Source organism: Galeopterus variegatus, unplaced genomic scaffold (assembly GCF_000696425.1).
Source record: "Galeopterus variegatus unplaced genomic scaffold, G_variegatus-3.0.2 Scaffold817, whole genome shotgun sequence".
Taxonomy (NCBI): Eukaryota; Metazoa; Chordata; class Mammalia; order Dermoptera; family Cynocephalidae; genus Galeopterus; species Galeopterus variegatus.
In genome coordinates, this window is record NW_007726928.1 from 225981 (window position 1) to 242848 (window position 16868).

General features: G+C 46.1%; 1 protein-coding gene across 2 annotated transcripts in view; it reads right to left on the reverse strand.

Moving 5' to 3' along the window:
- The window catches only part of RAP1GAP2 (RAP1 GTPase activating protein 2), a 203525-nt gene extending 203018 nt beyond the window's left edge, over positions 1–507 (reverse strand). For both annotated transcript variants that reach the window (XR_550470.1, XR_550471.1), the window contains exon 1: positions 444–507. The gene's annotated coding sequence lies outside the window, so the exon portion shown is untranslated. The remainder of the gene's footprint in view (positions 1–443) is intronic.
- Positions 508–16868: the final 16361 nt, after the last annotated feature.

Here is a 16868-nt window from a genome sequence, read left to right on the forward strand (position 1 = left end):
GCGTCGCCGCTAGCAGGAGACTGCCCGAGGCGGCTCCTCCGGAACAAAGGCGCGGGGCGGGGCGGTTGCGCCCATGGGAGCCAGGGGAGAGGAGGCAGCAGCCCACCTGCCCACGGAGGTTCCGGGAGGATGCGGCTGGGCCAGTGGGGAAGGGAGGTGCGGAAAGATCCACGGGTCCCTGGTCTGTTGAGGAAGACACCCTGGGGCTCTCTCCAGCTCTGCGTTAGGTGGGACTCAGGAGGGGGTACGGTGCCATCGGGACTTGGAAGCGGGGATGGGGGGAGAGGATCGCAAGAGCTGCTAGAACTCCTGAAACTGCCCGCTGTCTTGGACCTGGACGAGCTTTCATGCATTCGCTCCACAGACATCCTCCCAGCTTCTGCAAAACCAAGGATGCTCCTGAACTTGAAGGGGTTGAAAGAATGAAGGGTCCTTTAGCCAACCTTTGGGATGTTCGAGTCTCTTCCTCGGTAACCTCCGTGGAGGGCGGCCTCTGACTATGGCTTGCAGACGTCCAGTAATAGGAAGCTCACTCCCTCGGGGAAGCCCACGCTGTCCTGAGGCAGCTCTAAGTGCTAGAAAGCCGTTTCTTTAATTGCATGGAAATCTTCCTTGCTTCTGTCTGTTGGTCATGTTGCTCTGGCCGCAGTGGCTTTCTGCTTCTAGAACATAGCTACAGCCATGCACTTGCTGTTCCCCCTGCGGGAAAACTCTCCCACTCCTATGTCCTGTGCCCCCTCCCCACAATCCAATCAACACCCCTCACTAGAAGCTTCTCCACATGGCTGCCCCCTTGTGCCCTTCAGGACTCAGCTCAAATATCACTTTCTCAAAATAACAAATGCTGGCGAGGATGCAGAGAAAGGGGAACTCATACACTGTTTGTGGGAATGTAAATTAGCACATCCATTATGGAAAACAGTATGGAGGTTCCTCGGAAAACTAAAAATAGAACTACCATATGATCCAGTGATCCCATTGCTGGGTATATATCCAAAGGGAAGGAAATCAGTACATTGAAGAGATGTCTGCACTCCCGTGTTCATTGCAGTGCTATCCTCAATAACCAAGATATGGAATCAACCTGAGTGTCCATCAGCAGATGAATGAATAAAGAATATGTAGTATATATACACAATGGAATACTATTCAGCCATAAAAAAGAATGAAATCCTGTCATTCACACCAACATGGGTGAGCTTGGAGGACATTATGTTAAGTGAAATAAGCCAGGCACAGAGAGAGGAACACTGCACGTTCTCCAAAGAAGATGATCACGTAGGAATAGAATGGTGGTTACCAGAAGCTGGAAAGAGTAGGGGGGAAGGGAGATAGTGAGAAGTTGGTTAACAGATACAAACTTACAGCTAGATCGGAGGGATAAGATCTAGTGTTCCATAGCACTGTAGGGTGACTATAGTTAACAACAATTTATTGCATACTTCCTTTTTCTTTTTTTTAAAGATGACCGGTAAGGGGATCTTAACCCTTGACTTGGTGTTGTCAGCACCACGCTCACCCAGTGAGCTAACCGGCCATCCCTATACAGGAATCCGAACCCGTGGCCTTGGTGTTATCAGCACCACACTCTCCCAAGTGAGCCACAGGCCAGCCTCTACTGTATACTTTCAATTAGCTAGAAGAGAGGATTTTGAATGTCCCCAACACAAAGAAATGATAAATGTTTCAGGTGATGGATAAGTTGATTGACCTGATTTGATCATTACACATTGTATACATGTATCAAAATATCACACAGTACCTATGTACAATTATGATGCATCAATTAAACATTTAGAAAAAATGTCACTTTCTCGGAGAGGCCTTCCACTTCTTCCAAAGTCCCCACACACCCTCTGGTCACTCATTATCTCGATACCCTGTTTTGGTTTCTTTAGCAGTCTGGTCATCTTGGGAAATTCTCTTTTGTCTGTGTCTGCATCTCTCCTGCTAGAATATGTGGCCAATGGAGGCAGTACCCTTGTCTGCCTTGAGCACCACTGTAACCCCAGAGCCTGACCCAGAGCAGGATCATAATGGATAGCTGTGGAAGGAAGAAAGGAAGGCAGGGGTGGCCAACCCACAGACCCTTCAGCAGCCTGGTCCATCACCTGGAAATATAAACTGCTCAGCCGTTCAAGGTAACATCTAACACCTAGCAGTGGAAAGGTGCTCAATCACTGTCCACCAAATAAATGAACAAACAAAGTAATTCCTCTTGGAGTCTGAGCTTCAGAACAGCAGGACCTTCCCTTGCCTTGCCCTGGACTCTGCCCTGAGCGCTTGCCACCCCAAGATGTGAGCATTTTCTTTGGTAAACACCTAAAATGCAGGGCCACACCTAAGCTTCTACCCAGTGGGAACCCACCAGACAGCTCTGATTTCCTCACCTTCCTGCCCAGGTGCTGACAGGATTAGAGAACAAAATAGCTTTCTCCTTTACCCCTGTTAAGTTACATCTGTTAGACTCGGACCTGGAAACCAGCCTCCAGGGCACTTTGGGTCCCAATTCTGCCATCTCACCTGCTGGGATGTTGCCCAGGTTCCTGCCATCAGCAATGTCACCAGCATGCTATCCACATCTTTCCTCCCTGAGTCACTGATAAACATGTTGAGCAGGACTCAGGCAACAGCAGCCCATTCATCCACCTCTTTAACTGTGCCATCCCCCAGCCCTCATTCCTCTGTGTCACCCGCAAGGATTTGATGGGAAGAAAAGAACAATTTCTTGCTGAAACTCAGAAACACTGTCTCCTGCTCCACCACCCCCAATCTAATTTCTCATCTAGAAAACTAATCAGAAAAGCAAATAAGCTTCCGCCAGCGGGGTGGGTTCTCAGGGACAGATGCTAAGTCCACTTATTTATGGTTTGTGAACACTACTTTCTTGCTCTTTGTAAAGACAGAAATTACCTTCCCTGTCTCCTGCCTTCAGACATGTGCCTTCTTCTCTGAGAGGCAGTGTGCACAGTGGTTGCAGGTATTGCCACTTACTAGCTGTTACTTGGCCTCTATGCCTCAGTTTCGTCATCTGAAAAATGGGGAGAAAATAGTACCCAGATCACATCATTGCTATGAAGATGAAATCGATTTACTCCTGCAAAGCGTTTACAACATGACACATAATAAGCACTAAAACAAAATAACTATTAATATTCTGTCACAAAAATGAGCACAGTCACTGAGCTATGGAAGACTTCTCTTCAAGTCCTCTGAGATGTAGCCTTCCCAGGTATGAAATCTGAAGTTATTTCAAATGATTCCATCCTGTTTTATGATTGCTTTCCTCCTCTAAAGACTTGGCTCTGCTCTTTGACTCTGAAGGGCGTTCTTGTTCTCTGGCTCAGAAAACAGAGCAGCCCCTTAGCCTCAGACCACCTGCATGGGCAGGAGGTTTCACCCCTCCTCTCTTGCTGTTACCTCGGGCAGTTTTAGCCGGCACAGCTCAGTCTTGGAGCTCGCCTTCCTACCAGCCTTCCTACAAGTTCAGAACCTGCATTAGGTTAATTTGTCGTTCATTCAGGGCGTGTTTAATGAGCTCTTTCTCTAGGCAAGGCATTGTGCTAGGTCACAGTGGAGAACTCGAAGGAAAAGGCCCTGCTCGACAAAGCTTACAATCCAGCAGGTGACACAGACAATGAACAAATATGAACAAAATAATGTCAGGTAGTGGCAAGAGCTTTGAAGGAAAGGAAAGGAGTGGGAAAAGCTACTGTATGTCAGATGGCAGCTGGCACGCAGTAGAGCTTTGCACATTGCCTGGGACCAAATCAGATCGCTTGGCCTTCATGTCCATGTCACAGTAGCATGCTCCCAGGACAGCCATACCAGCCTCTTTCTCTTTCCCTGCAAGCATTCACAGCTGTACACTCAGACTCATTTCCGCATACTTCCCAACACTCTTGCCTCCAGCGCATGGGGTTTTTCTGACTTTTCTCTACATTATGTGAGATCCACCCTCTGGAGCCCAAGGCCCTTGTCGGACCACCCATACCCTGAATACCAAGAATTCCCAGGTGGCCTGAGTCACCTTTCCCAGGCTCCCTGTCACACATCATCATTCAATTAATTCTTCATTGCTCAGAACTGGGTCCAGAGTCCATGTCTATCTTGCTGTTTTCTGTACCTTCTGAAATTGTCAAAGAGACAAGAGGGAGCAGGTGCACTGCTCTTAGCTAAATAGCATTCCTGGCAGATGTGTGGGGAGGTAGAGTCTCCCATGGCTGCTATACCTTATTCCTGAAGCCAGTCTGGGAAACAGCAGTGAGTGTGTCATCCCTGTCCTCCTGTTGGCCACCCCATGGTGCTCCCCCCCAATGACATCACCTTCATACAACCACCTCTGGACCGGAAGACCTGTTCACTCTTTGCTGCAAGGGTCCTGCCAATTTAGAAGCTGGTGTGAAGAGGTTTTGATGGGGAAAGCAGGAAGAAAGGCACAGAATCAGGTCTGACGGAGGCCTGGGGAAGGGCTATGGCAGCATTGGGGTTACCTAGGGTGTCTCTATGGAGACCACTGACACTGGTCCCACATGTCCACGGTGGTGGAGGATGAGTGTCCAGGCTGATAAACTCTTGCCAGGACCTTGGGAGGCCTCTTCACCACTGAAGGCAATGGTCCCCCACTGGATTTATGGATCAGGGTGGGGCTGGCTGCATAAGTACCAGCTGGGTGGGGGGATGAGGGCACAGGGTCCCCTTACCTGGAGGGAGATTCAAGGTCAGCACGGCTGAGGATGCGATGCTGCTGTGGGCTGTAGAGCCACTGGAAGGCTGTCAGCGTCCTCTCCTCAATTCGGAACCGCCCTTCCTGCACGTACCTGCAGGCAGGACAGGAGAGAGTGAGGCGGTGGGCAGAATTGTCCCTACCTGCTAGAGAAGGATAGCTGAAGCACACCTGTCCTGCTCTTCTGCCAGAAAGCCCTGTTTCCAGAGGGCCACAATTAAAATTCCCCAAAGAGCAGGTAGCTACAGGCAGCAGGTTTCAACTTAAGAAACGGAAATACTTCCTAAAAGTTACTTGTCTAAGTTGAAAGGAGTCACTTGGAAGGGGTAAGTTCCCTGTCTCTGGAAGTATGTAAGCAGAGGGTAGGCAGGGGATTCAAGCATCAGACAAGGGTCCATCCTTCAAGCCCCTTACAGGAGTAAGACACTGGACTTGATTTCCCAGTAGGATAAGGGCTGCTGTGGAGTGGGGGTCAGAAGGCAGCCATCAAGATTAGGTCTTCCAGAACCTCCAGGATCTCTCACCCCATCCCAGCTGCTCTCTAAGGGATCCAGGAAGCTGGTCTGGACAAGGTGAACACAAAGGGAAGGTGATCTCCCTCCTACTTTGGCCAACCCTCCTGGTAGACCCATGATTCTGCTCATTAATTCAACATTTATCGAGTGCCTGTGAAGATGAGCCAGGCAGACATGGTCCCTGCCCTCCTGGGGCTAACAGTCCTGTGGGGAGAGAAACCATCCACTAATCACATGAACAAACACATCATCACAAACAGGCACTCTCGTACATTACCAGGGTGTGTCAATTGGTACAACCCCTCTGACAACATCTATCTAAATGACAAATGCATTACCCTTTTAGCCCAACGGACCCCCCTTTGGAGAATTTATCTACAGATTCCAGTATGCGGACAAGGTTATCTGTGGGATTGTTTATAATAGCAAAAGACTGGGAATGACCCAACACCCATCTGTAGAGAACTGGTTAAATAAATTATGATACATAATTTGGTTAAATAAAATATGGCACATATGGGAGTAAAACTGTGTGCAACCATAAAATATCTTTTAAATGAGGGTGTTTCTGTGTGCTGTCATGCAAAGATCTCCAAGATACATTACGAAGAGAAAAAAATCAAGTGCAGAAGAGTATGTGTAATTTATGTTAAAAGTGGGGGGGAAGAAAGTCGTAATTCATACCTGCTTATCTCTACATATAGAAACTGCAGAGACATAAAGGCTAATAAAAGTCATTTCCTGGGTGAGGGGTAAGAGGGAACAGGGTGGATGAGGACATGGGAAAGTGACCTTTTAACAGTGTGTCTTCTCATACAGGAGAGATATTACCTATTCCAAATGTTTAGTGTGTGTGTGTCTATGTGTCTGTGTGTGTGTGTGTGTGTGTGTGTTTAATTACAAATTGGGTAAAGTGCTATGAAAAAAACTGTGCAGCTGCTCTGGTATTGCCCAATGGGGCACAGGGTATTTGCTGGAAGAGGGGATTTCCAGAAGTCCTCCCTGGGGAGATGGACTGAGCTGAGCTCTAAAGGATGAGGTGGATTGTCTTTGTCAGCTTGGGCTGTGCTGTGGATTGACTGAATTGTGTCCCCAAAGTTCGTGTATTAGAAGCTTAATCTCCACTGTAACTGTAGAGGGTGGGAAATCTTATTATGGTAATTGAAAGGTGGGGCCTTGAAGAGGTGATTAGATTGTAGGACCATGCCATAGTAAATGGATTAAAAATGGTGGTCAGGGGTGTGGTTCTGAGGGCTTTTAAAAAAGAGCATATGAGAGGTTAGTCTCTCTCTGCTTCCACCATCTTGCAATGTGAGACACCTGGGTCACTGTCACCACCACCAAGACCCTCACCAGATGTGTTCCCTGGACTTTGGACTTCCTAGCCTCCGAAACTATGAGCAAATAAATTTTGTTTTCTTATAAATCACACAGTTTCAGGTATTTTGTTATAAGCAACAGAGACAGACTAATACAGGCTGCTATAACAGAATACCATAGACTTGGTGGCTTAAATAACAGAAGTTTATTTTTCACACTTATGGAGGTTGAGCAGTTCTAAGATCAAGGCGCCAGTGTCTGGTGAGGACCCTCTTCCTGGTTTGCAGATGGCCATTCTCTCACTGAATCCTCACATGGCAGAGAGAGACAGATCATCTCTGTCATGGTTCTTTAAAGAGCACTTCATAAAGGCACTAATGCCATTTATTAGGGCTGCACCCTCATAATCTAAATTACCTCTTAATACCATCACATTGGGGGGCTAGGATTTCCAACATATGAAATTTGGGGGGATATAAACATTCAGTCCATAACAAGGACTCACTAGGAGAAAGGAGCTCTGTGGTAGAAGTGTTCCAGCACAGGGACCAGCATGGGCAAAACTCCAGAGTCTGTAGGAAGCCCCTCATGGTGTTTTTGAGTGTCTGAAAGAAAGCAAGGTTGTCAGATAGGAGAGGCCTCCCAAACCAGAGCATCTAGCCCCACTGGTCTCCCTTCACTCTCCTTGATGTAATCTGTTGGACATTTCAGTAAGATCATTCTAGCTGCTGGGTGGAAAATGGCAGGACTGCCAGGTTAGATGCTTTTTTTTTTTTTTTTTTTTTAAAGATGACCGATAAGGGGATCTTAAACCTTGACTTGGTGCTGTCAGCACCATGCTCACCCAGTGAGCTAACTGGCCATTTCTATATAGGGATCTGAACCCGTGAGCCACGGGCCGGCCCTTAGATGCTCTTGAAGAGGTCCAAGAGGGACACAGTTACGTCTGGATGGGGGATAGTGCTAGAGATTGAGAGATCCGAGGGGGATTCAGGAGTGAGCTAAGGAGGTAGCATTGCAGGACCTTGTGCTGGGCTGCAAATGGTGAGGGGTAGACAGGTGGCAAAGTTGTTCCCAAGTTCCTGGTTTATATAACTGGCTGGCCATGGTGCCATTCATGCCAGATGAGGACAGCTTTGGAAGGGAAGAACATGACTTCCATTTGGGACATGACACTCCTCTGGGACCTGCTTTCTGCTGCAAGATGACTCTCTTCCTGTAAAACCTGGCTCCAAAGTTGGCTCTTCCGGAAAGCCCACCCTGGTTCACCCCACCCTATTCTGGTGATGAGTTTTCCCTGTCTTTCCCCACCCTTGGATTCCTCAGGACTCAGCCCTGAGTGATATGATCTTGTCATCTCTGTTGAAGAAACTGGTAACACTGATAAACTGGTAAACTTGACAGGAGGGGAACTGAGTGGATGGGGAGCACTGTAACTGCTTCTGTCCCTTCTGAATATGAACCGAGCTGAAAGACCACACATCAGGCTGCCCTTGACCCCAACAGGCACACACAAGCTCCCCACTGAGGGAAGAGCAGGCCCACACAGAGGCCATCCCCTACTCCACCCCTCTCCTCACCACCACTCACCCCTGCTGCTGTGTGGAGCACAGCCTCAGCCACCAGCACTACCTCTACCTCCTTGCCCCACCCAAAACCCAGCCACCCCTCCCCTCCCCCTCTCCCTCCACCCCCATTTCCTAGAGGCAGGTGGAAGGGACAGCTCTCCCCACAGCAAAGTGATCGCCCTGGCTTTGCAGGCACCCCAACCTGGATGCCACTGATCAGCTAGCGGTGAGGGATTTCCCACTGTGAGTCCCAGATTCTACATCTGTCAAATGTGAGTAGTAAAAATTCTCACTTTGAAGGGTGGTGGCAAGGATTAAATGAGATGACAGGTGGGAAGCGCTTGCCACATGTTCGTCATTATCGCCTTTCCTTCTCACCGTCCTCATCGGCCTGCTCTAGTCAGGTCGAGGACCCCTGCACGCTCTCCTCTGTGCCTCCCGTCAAACTCCATGGGACTGGTTGGTCCCATTTTAGAGATGAGGAAGAAGAGGCTCAAGGGAAGAAAGTGAACCTGTCCAATGTCGCACATGCAGGAAGCAGCAAAGGCCAGGTCTTCCTCGCACCTGCAGCCCCTGGCTTCCCGTTTCCTCCTAATCAGTGCCCCCAACACACGCATCCTCTCTCTGCTCCGTACCAGCCCTCACTGCCCAACACAGATCTTGTCAGCAACTCCCCTGCCCAAACAGGGCATGGCTTCCCACTGCACGGCAAACGTTATCCAAACCACTCACCTTTGACATCCAGCCCCACCTCACTCGGTTCCATTCCGTCCATTCCCACTATTACATGCCACCCCACTCCACGTTCACACAGACTGCTGCATTCCTGCTGTTTGTCCTGCTCCAAACTTGCCTGCCTTTCCTTACCTCAGAGCCTCTGCTCAGGCTGTGCTTCTAGCTGACCTGCTCTCACTCCATCTCTACCCCAAACTTGTCCACCCTACTCCAACTGTGCAAACCAGACTGCCTCTAAGAATCTGTCCCCAGTCTCCCAGACAGAATCCAAGTCAGCGCCAACATTCCCAGGACACTTTGCTTAACCTTGATCAAAGCGTTTCTCTCTGCTTGCTGTACACCAGTTATTTATATGCCTGTCTGTCTCCCCACTAGAGTGCAAAGACTGTGTCTGATCTGTCTCTGAAATCCCTGACACATCCTCACACAGCCCACTGGTCCTCTGAGCCAGCATGCAGTGAAAATCACAGCAGCAAGAGTGATCAATTTATTACATCCTTGGGAATGCTCTGACATAGATTATCTCCATTACCTCCATTAATGAACCCAATTTATTAATGCAGTAAATATGTTTGCTGAATTGTACCACATTGAAAAAGGCCACCCATTCCCAAATATCTTCCCTATTAACCTGCCATGTATCTGAAATCCCATTGAACAGTACACTGAAGGGCATTAACTACTGCAGAGGGCCAACCTTTTAAGCCACTCAGCCACTGAAACTTTAAGAAGAACAAGTTTCTCAGATTATCCCTGGAGGATAGAAGCGAAGAGACCTGGCTATGGTCTGAATGTTTTTGTCCCCCCAAAATTCACATGTTGAAATCCTAACACCTAGGTTATGATATTAGGAGGTGGGAAATTTGGGGAGGATTAAGTCATGAGTGTAGAGTCCTCGTGAATAGGATCAGTACCTTTATGAAAGAGACCCCAGAAGGCTAGCTCTTTCCACCTTTTGAGGGCACAGTGAGAAGGCACCATCTATGAACCAGGAAATGGGCCCTCCCCAGACACTGATTCTACCTGCATCTTGATCTTGGACTTCCCAGCCTTCAGAACTGTGAGAAATAAATTTCTGTTGTTTATAAGCCACCAGTCCATGGTGTTTTCTTATAGCAGCCTGAACAGACTAAGACACCTGGCACAGTCAGGGACAGTTTGATGGGAACAAGAAGAGAAGGGGGAAGGGAGGAGCTGCTCACAGAAACAGGCCCCAGGTTGTGGGGTGGGGTGGCACCCCAACAGGATGCAACCCATCACCAAAAGAGAGAAGGGTCAGGCACTGTAGAGACTACACCTATTTTTTCAGTTGAACTCTGCAGGAGGTCAGGCAGGCATAACTCTTCCCTTTAACAGATGAGGAAACTGAGACTTCCTCAAGTGGGGAAGTAATTTGGTCCAGATCACAGAACCCCTAAGTGATAGAGTCAGTACTCTTACTCCCAGGTCAGTGCTCTTTCCAGGAGGGAAGCTCCAAAGGCCAAAGGAGACTTATACAAAGGGTACACTATAAGATGCAACAGATAGCTGGGTTCCAGCAGTTCTTCTGAGCTGCACCTTTCCCTGATGCTTCCTCCAAGGAGTCAGTTAGAAGATGGTGCCAATCCAGAAAATGCAGAGCCTGGAAGATAATTCCTGAATTGAACCATGCCTGAAGACATTACTACCAGGGAAGTTCAGTAAAATGAACCGATAAATTATTTTGCTTCAGCCAGTTTGTGTTCAGATTTATTTCATATGCAAACAAAATAGTCCCAATGCATAGTGTCCTTGAGGTCAATATTCTAACAAATATGAGACTCAATTGCCTAGTAAGAGTTGGAAAGCTCCGTATTCCCCACAAACCACATACCACATTGCTGAGGGTTCTACTGCTCAGGAACATGCAGTGACTACCATTGTTCACCAAATTAAATATAAACTCTTTGGTTTGGCATTCAAACCCTGTGGCCACCTGGCTCTCACCTCTCATGAGCCCTATCTCATACTCTCCTACGTACGTCTAAGCCCCCAGCCAATCCCATCAGCTCTTATTGTTCCAAACACATCCTGCACTTTCCAGCCTCTATGTGTCTTTTCTTCCTTGGAATGTCCCCTTCCACCCCATATCTGCCTGCCAAAATACTATCCTTCGAAAAGCCTTTTAAATACAACAGAACATTCAAAATATATACTTCCCATATATAAAAAGAAAATTTGGAGAAAATACAACATAAAAAGCAAAGAAGTGAGCATAACTAGCACCCTAATCTTAGTATCTAATACCACTTTCCTTTTTATCTTTTTTCGTGACCGGTAACGGGATCACAACCCTCAGTGTCGCGCCCACACCACGCTCAACCAGTGAGCGGACTGGTCTCTATATGGGATCCAAACCCTCGGTGGGAGCACCACCGCACTCCCAAGCGCTGCACTCTACGGAGTGCGCCACCGGGCCGGCCCCTAATACCACTTTCCAATTTAAAATGGCTCCTTGAAGAAATAAATGATTATGAAATTGGGACAGAAAATATACAAGATGAACCTGGAGCATCTTATAGTGTTAGAAAGTAAGGAAGCACTAAAAAGAAATAAAAAATAACAATGACTAGGGTATGTAAAAGGGACACAGGGGCCAACTGAAAGAGTTCCCAGTGGGAAAAACTAGAACAATTTGAGCAAAAAAATAATGTAGTATTGGATTATAACACAAAATATAAAATAAAAAAATATCCATGAATAAGGAGAATAAAAGTTGGAGAACTCACTTCCCAATTTCAAAACTCACTACAAAGCTACATCATTCAAGATAACATAGGGGCTGGCCAGTTAGCTCAGTTGGTTAGGGCACAGTGTTATAACACCAAAGTCAAAGGTTCAGATCCCCATACTGACCAGCCACCCCCCAAAAAAAGATAATGTGGTATAGATATAATTACAGACATATAGAACAATGGGATAAATTCAGAGTTCAGAAATAAACCCCAACACTTGCAGTCAATTGATTTTCAACAAGGGTGCCAAGACAATTCAATGGGGGAAGAATAGTCTTTCAACGGGGACAACTGGATATTCACATGTAAAAGAATGAAGTTGGATCCTTCCCTCACACCATATACAACAATTAACTCAGACAGATCAAAGATCCAAATATACAGGCTAAAACTATGAATTTCTTAAAAGAAAATATAGGGGCAAATCTTTATGACCTTGGAATAGGCAATGATTTCTTAGATATGACACCAAAAGCATAGCCACAAAAGAAAAAAATTGATAAATTGGACATCATCAAAATTAGAAACTTTTGTGCTACAAAGAACACCATCAACAAAGTGAAAAGACAACCTACTGAATGGGAAAAAATATTTGTAAATCATTTATCTTATAAGGGACTTGTATCTATACAAGAATACATAAAGAACACTTACAACTCAATAATACAAAGATAAACAACACAATTTAAAATGGGCAAAAGATCTGAACAGACATTTCTCCAAGGAAGAAATATAAATGAACAATAAGTACACAAAAAAATATTCAACATCATTAGCCATCAGGAAAATGCAAATCAATACCACTTCACACCCACTAGGATGGCTATAATCAAAGATATAGATTTTTTTTTCCTTAGGTCGTGGTTGGCCAGTACAGGGATCTGAACCCTTGACCTTGATGTTATATCACTACAAAGATAGATGTTCACAAGTGTTGTTGAGGATGTGGAGAAACTGGAACCCTCATACACTGCTGGTGGGATTGTAAAATGGTGCAACTGCTTTGAAAAACAGTCTGGCAGTTCCTCGAAAGGTTAAACATAAAGTTACCGTACGACCAATGGATTTATTTTGAAAACATTATGCTAAGTGAAAGAGCCAGTCACAAAAGTCCACATACTGTAGGATACCACTTATATAAAATGTCCAGAATAAGAAAATCCATAGAGGAAGAAAGTAGGTTAGTGGTTGCTTAAGGCTGGGGGAGTGGAGAGGAACTGAGGACTACTAAAGGGTATGGGGTTTCTTTTGGGAGTCATGAAAATGTTCCAAAATTAATTGTGGTGATGGTTACACACTCTATACTAAAAACCACTGAATTTTACTCTTTAAGTCGGTGGATGAGTTGAATGGCATGTGAATTTATTTCACTAAAGCTGTTATTTAAAAAATAAATATACATGTGTGCATACTGATATAAATGTGATTGAACTAATAAATATATGGAGAAGAGACAAATCTCTTATGCAGAAGAATTCCAAACAACTTATGTAAATACTCTGCCCTCAGGGAGGTAAATCATAACCCCATACTGCTTAAATGTAAGCTGCTCATAGTAACTTATTTCCAAAGAGTACAGTGTGGGAAGGAGGGAGGGAGCGGGAACTTCACCGTGGAGAATCCTGGTGGTCAAGGTCAACATCAACAGTGATTAGTCACGTTGTGTACCCTTGATATGACGTGATGAAAATGGCACCTGATCCCCGTCGTCCTCTTCCCAAAAACGTACAACCCCAGTTCAATCATGAGAAAAACATCAGATGAATCCCAACTGAGGGACATTCTACAAAACATGAGCAGTACTCCTCAAAATTGACAAGGTCATCAAAAACAAGCAAAGTCAGAATCTTTCACAGCCAGGAGAAGCCTAAGGAAGCGTGACTACTAAACGTAATGTGGTGTCCTGGGTGGGATGTCAGAACAGAGAAAGGACAATAGAGAAAACTAAGGAAATCTGAATAACCTATGGATTTTAGTTAATAATAATATATCAATATTAGTTCATTCATTGTAACAAATGGACCAAGGTAAGATGTTAATAATAGAGAAAACTGGATGTAGGGTATATGGAAACTCTATACTCTCAATTTTTCTGTAAATCTAAAACTGTTCTAAAATATAAAGTTCTTTTTCCAGCTTTATTGAAGTATAACTGACAATAAAATTGTATATATTTAAGGTGTACAATGTAATGTTTTGATATATGCATACATTGTGAAATGATTACCACAATCAAGCTAATTAACATTCATCACCTCACAGTTACCTTTCTGTGTGTTGAAAATATTTAAGATATACTTTCTTAGCAAATCTCAAGTGTATAACAAATTATTATTAATTATAGTCGCTGTGCTGTACATTAGGTCTCCAGAACTTATTTGTCTTACAACTGAAACTTTGTACCTATTGACCAACATCTCTCTATTTCCCCCATCCCGATCTCTGGCCACCACCCTTCTACTCTTTGTTTCCAGGAGTTTGGCTTTTTCAGATTCCATGTGTAAGTGAGATCATTCAGTATTTGTCTTTCTGTGTCTGGCTTTTTTAACTTAGCATAAGATAAAAAGTCTACTAAGGAAAAAAAAATGACTAATACCCATGATAAACAAAGAGGTTTTACAGATCAATATAAAAATATACAATGAGCAAACCACTTAAGGGGTTGAAATGGGCAAAAGAAATGAATGAGTAGTTTACAAAAATAGAAATACGAATGACCAAATAACATGAAAAAATGGTCAACTTCTCTCAAAACTAAAGAGATGAAACTTAAAACGACAGGCCATTTTTCACCAGTGAGATTGACTAAGATTTTAAATCTTCTTAATCCTGGGTTGGCAGGTTAGCTTAGTTGGTTATTATAACACCCAGATCGAGGGTTCAGATCCCCTTACCAGGCAGCTGCCAAAAAAAAAAAAAAAAAAAAAAAAAGAAAGAAAGAAAGAAAAAGATACAATTTCTTTGGAGGTCAAGTTTGCAGTACCTCTTACAATGTGCACATGCTTTTTACTGTGCAATTTGACTCTGAAGAATATATTCAACCATTATCTTTGCACAAGTGTGCACAAATATAGGTTCAAGGTTGTTCACTGCAGCAATGTTTGAAATACTAAAATATTCAAAATACCCAAAAGATTATCAGTAGAGGCTAGGTAAAGAAATTATGGTTCAAACTTACAATGAAATACTTTGCTGCCAGTTAAAAGAACATTGCCAGAGCACTCTGCAAGGCTTTTCAGCCACTCACACAAATTTAGCCTCTATCCTCCATCAACTCCCTATCCTGGACTCTAAGTCCCCACCATCAGCAACTGGGTAGAGCCTAGCACAGGCTCTCAGACATAATAAATGCTGAAAAATCATACATACTTAATAACTTGAGCTGATGACGCCAACCAAATTCTAATTTAGCTTTTAGTACTTTGAGGAAGGTTTAGAGAAGGGTCCAAAGGCAGTTCTGAAACGATACGTGGACATCGGTTGTTTTTGTCCCCCAATCACCATCCACTAACCTCTCCCCCATTCAAAGTTCTATGGTTTCAGTGGAGCTGACCTTAGCCCCCAGTTCCATGGGTGGACACATGAGCCAGCCTGGCCAGTCTAAGCATTCCATCCTCCTGACCACAGTGATCGGCTCAAGGATGGGCATTTGACCCAGGCCAGTCCAAGGAGATGACACCCTGAGGGTATCTTACCCTCAAGAGAGCTCCCTGCCAGGCAGCCCTACCACTCAAGTCACATCTTCTGGGTCTTCTCAGAAAGATGGGCTTTTACCTGGAAGGTGAGGGGTGATCCAATAAATCCATCATCAGGTCCAGCCCAAGAAACACCCAGCCACACAGTGCCAGGGGCAGGGGGGTGGGGGTATGGGGTGGAGGGTGGGTTGTGAGTTAGAGCAGTTAAAATTCTTCCTGTTTCCCCCTCTGTGAGGGAAGTGAGGGAACTGATATGGAAGGTCCTGGGGTGGTGCCTCATTTCAATGAAGAGGGCACTAAGTAACTGCCCACCCCTCACCAACTCTTCAAACAGATTAACTCTACTTTTATCTGATTCATATATTGGAGTTTCATTTGAAGAGTGGCTCCACTACTAAATGATAAACCCATTGACGTCTCCTGCCCTAAGATGCTGGGATTTTCTGACAATGTGCTATTGGATGTGTGGGCAGGCCAGGTGGGACTGTCAGGAAATAAGCAAAACAGAGGAACAGTTAAGCCCCTGAGCAAGACCTTTGTTCAAACCCTGACTCTGCCACGTGCTTGCCAGATGGCCTTAAAGAATCGTTTTCCCTCTCTGACCCTCAGTTTCCTCATCTGTAAAACAGGGGTGCTAATACCTTCTTCGGGATATTATTGTGAATCCTGATCACTGCAGAGCCACAGAAGTGCTCAAGGAAGCCCAGGTTGCTATTATTGATGATAATATTATTGTTGTTATTTGTCTTCGGGCTACAGGACGTACCTGGTGAGATGTGTCCAGGAATGCTACCTCAGAGATGCCCCCTGACCTGAGGTAAGTGGAATGATTCGGGATGGGGAGGGGTCCCAGCGGGACATTCTCTTTTGAATCTTGGAGCCCTCCCAAGGCCGGGGTGAGCTGAGCAGGCTGCCGGTCGTTCTAAGTCCCGCCAAGCAGAGGTCGGCCTTCAGACACCCGGACACCGGGAACATGGGCTCCAGGGGCCCAGCCCAGGTGACTGGGCTACGATGCCTCTGAAACCCTCTCAGCCTGCAGCCCGGTAACCTGACACCCGCGGGCTCTGATTTCCCAGCCCGGGCGGAACTGCGGTGGATGAAGAGGTGACAGACCCCTACACAAGGACCCCTTCTCCTTCCCTAACCTCCCAGGCCCCCTTCTCTGAGCTCCCATGTCCAGGGGTCCTGTGAAGGTGAGCTGGGACATTCGAACACAAGGGATGGGGACTGAGGGTTGTGCCTTTGGGGCCCCGGACTCTGTGCAGCAGAAGGAATGAAGGTAGGCGAGGGACCCCCGGTGCACAAACTAGAAAGCTGAGGCTGCGGGGGCACGAGAGGGGGAGACCGCGCCGCTGTGCCCGAGGAAGGAGGGACGGGGTCCCTGCAAAGCCTGACGTCTCGGACGGGGTCCGAGTCCCGGCGCCGAACCTTCCCAGGCGTCGGGTGCTTATTGACGACCAGGCGTCCCAGTGCCTCGCTGTCAACCCGGCCCCGCACCCTTCGCTCGGGGGGAAACTTCGGGCCCGCGCGCCCGCCGGGTGCCCACTCACCAGCGC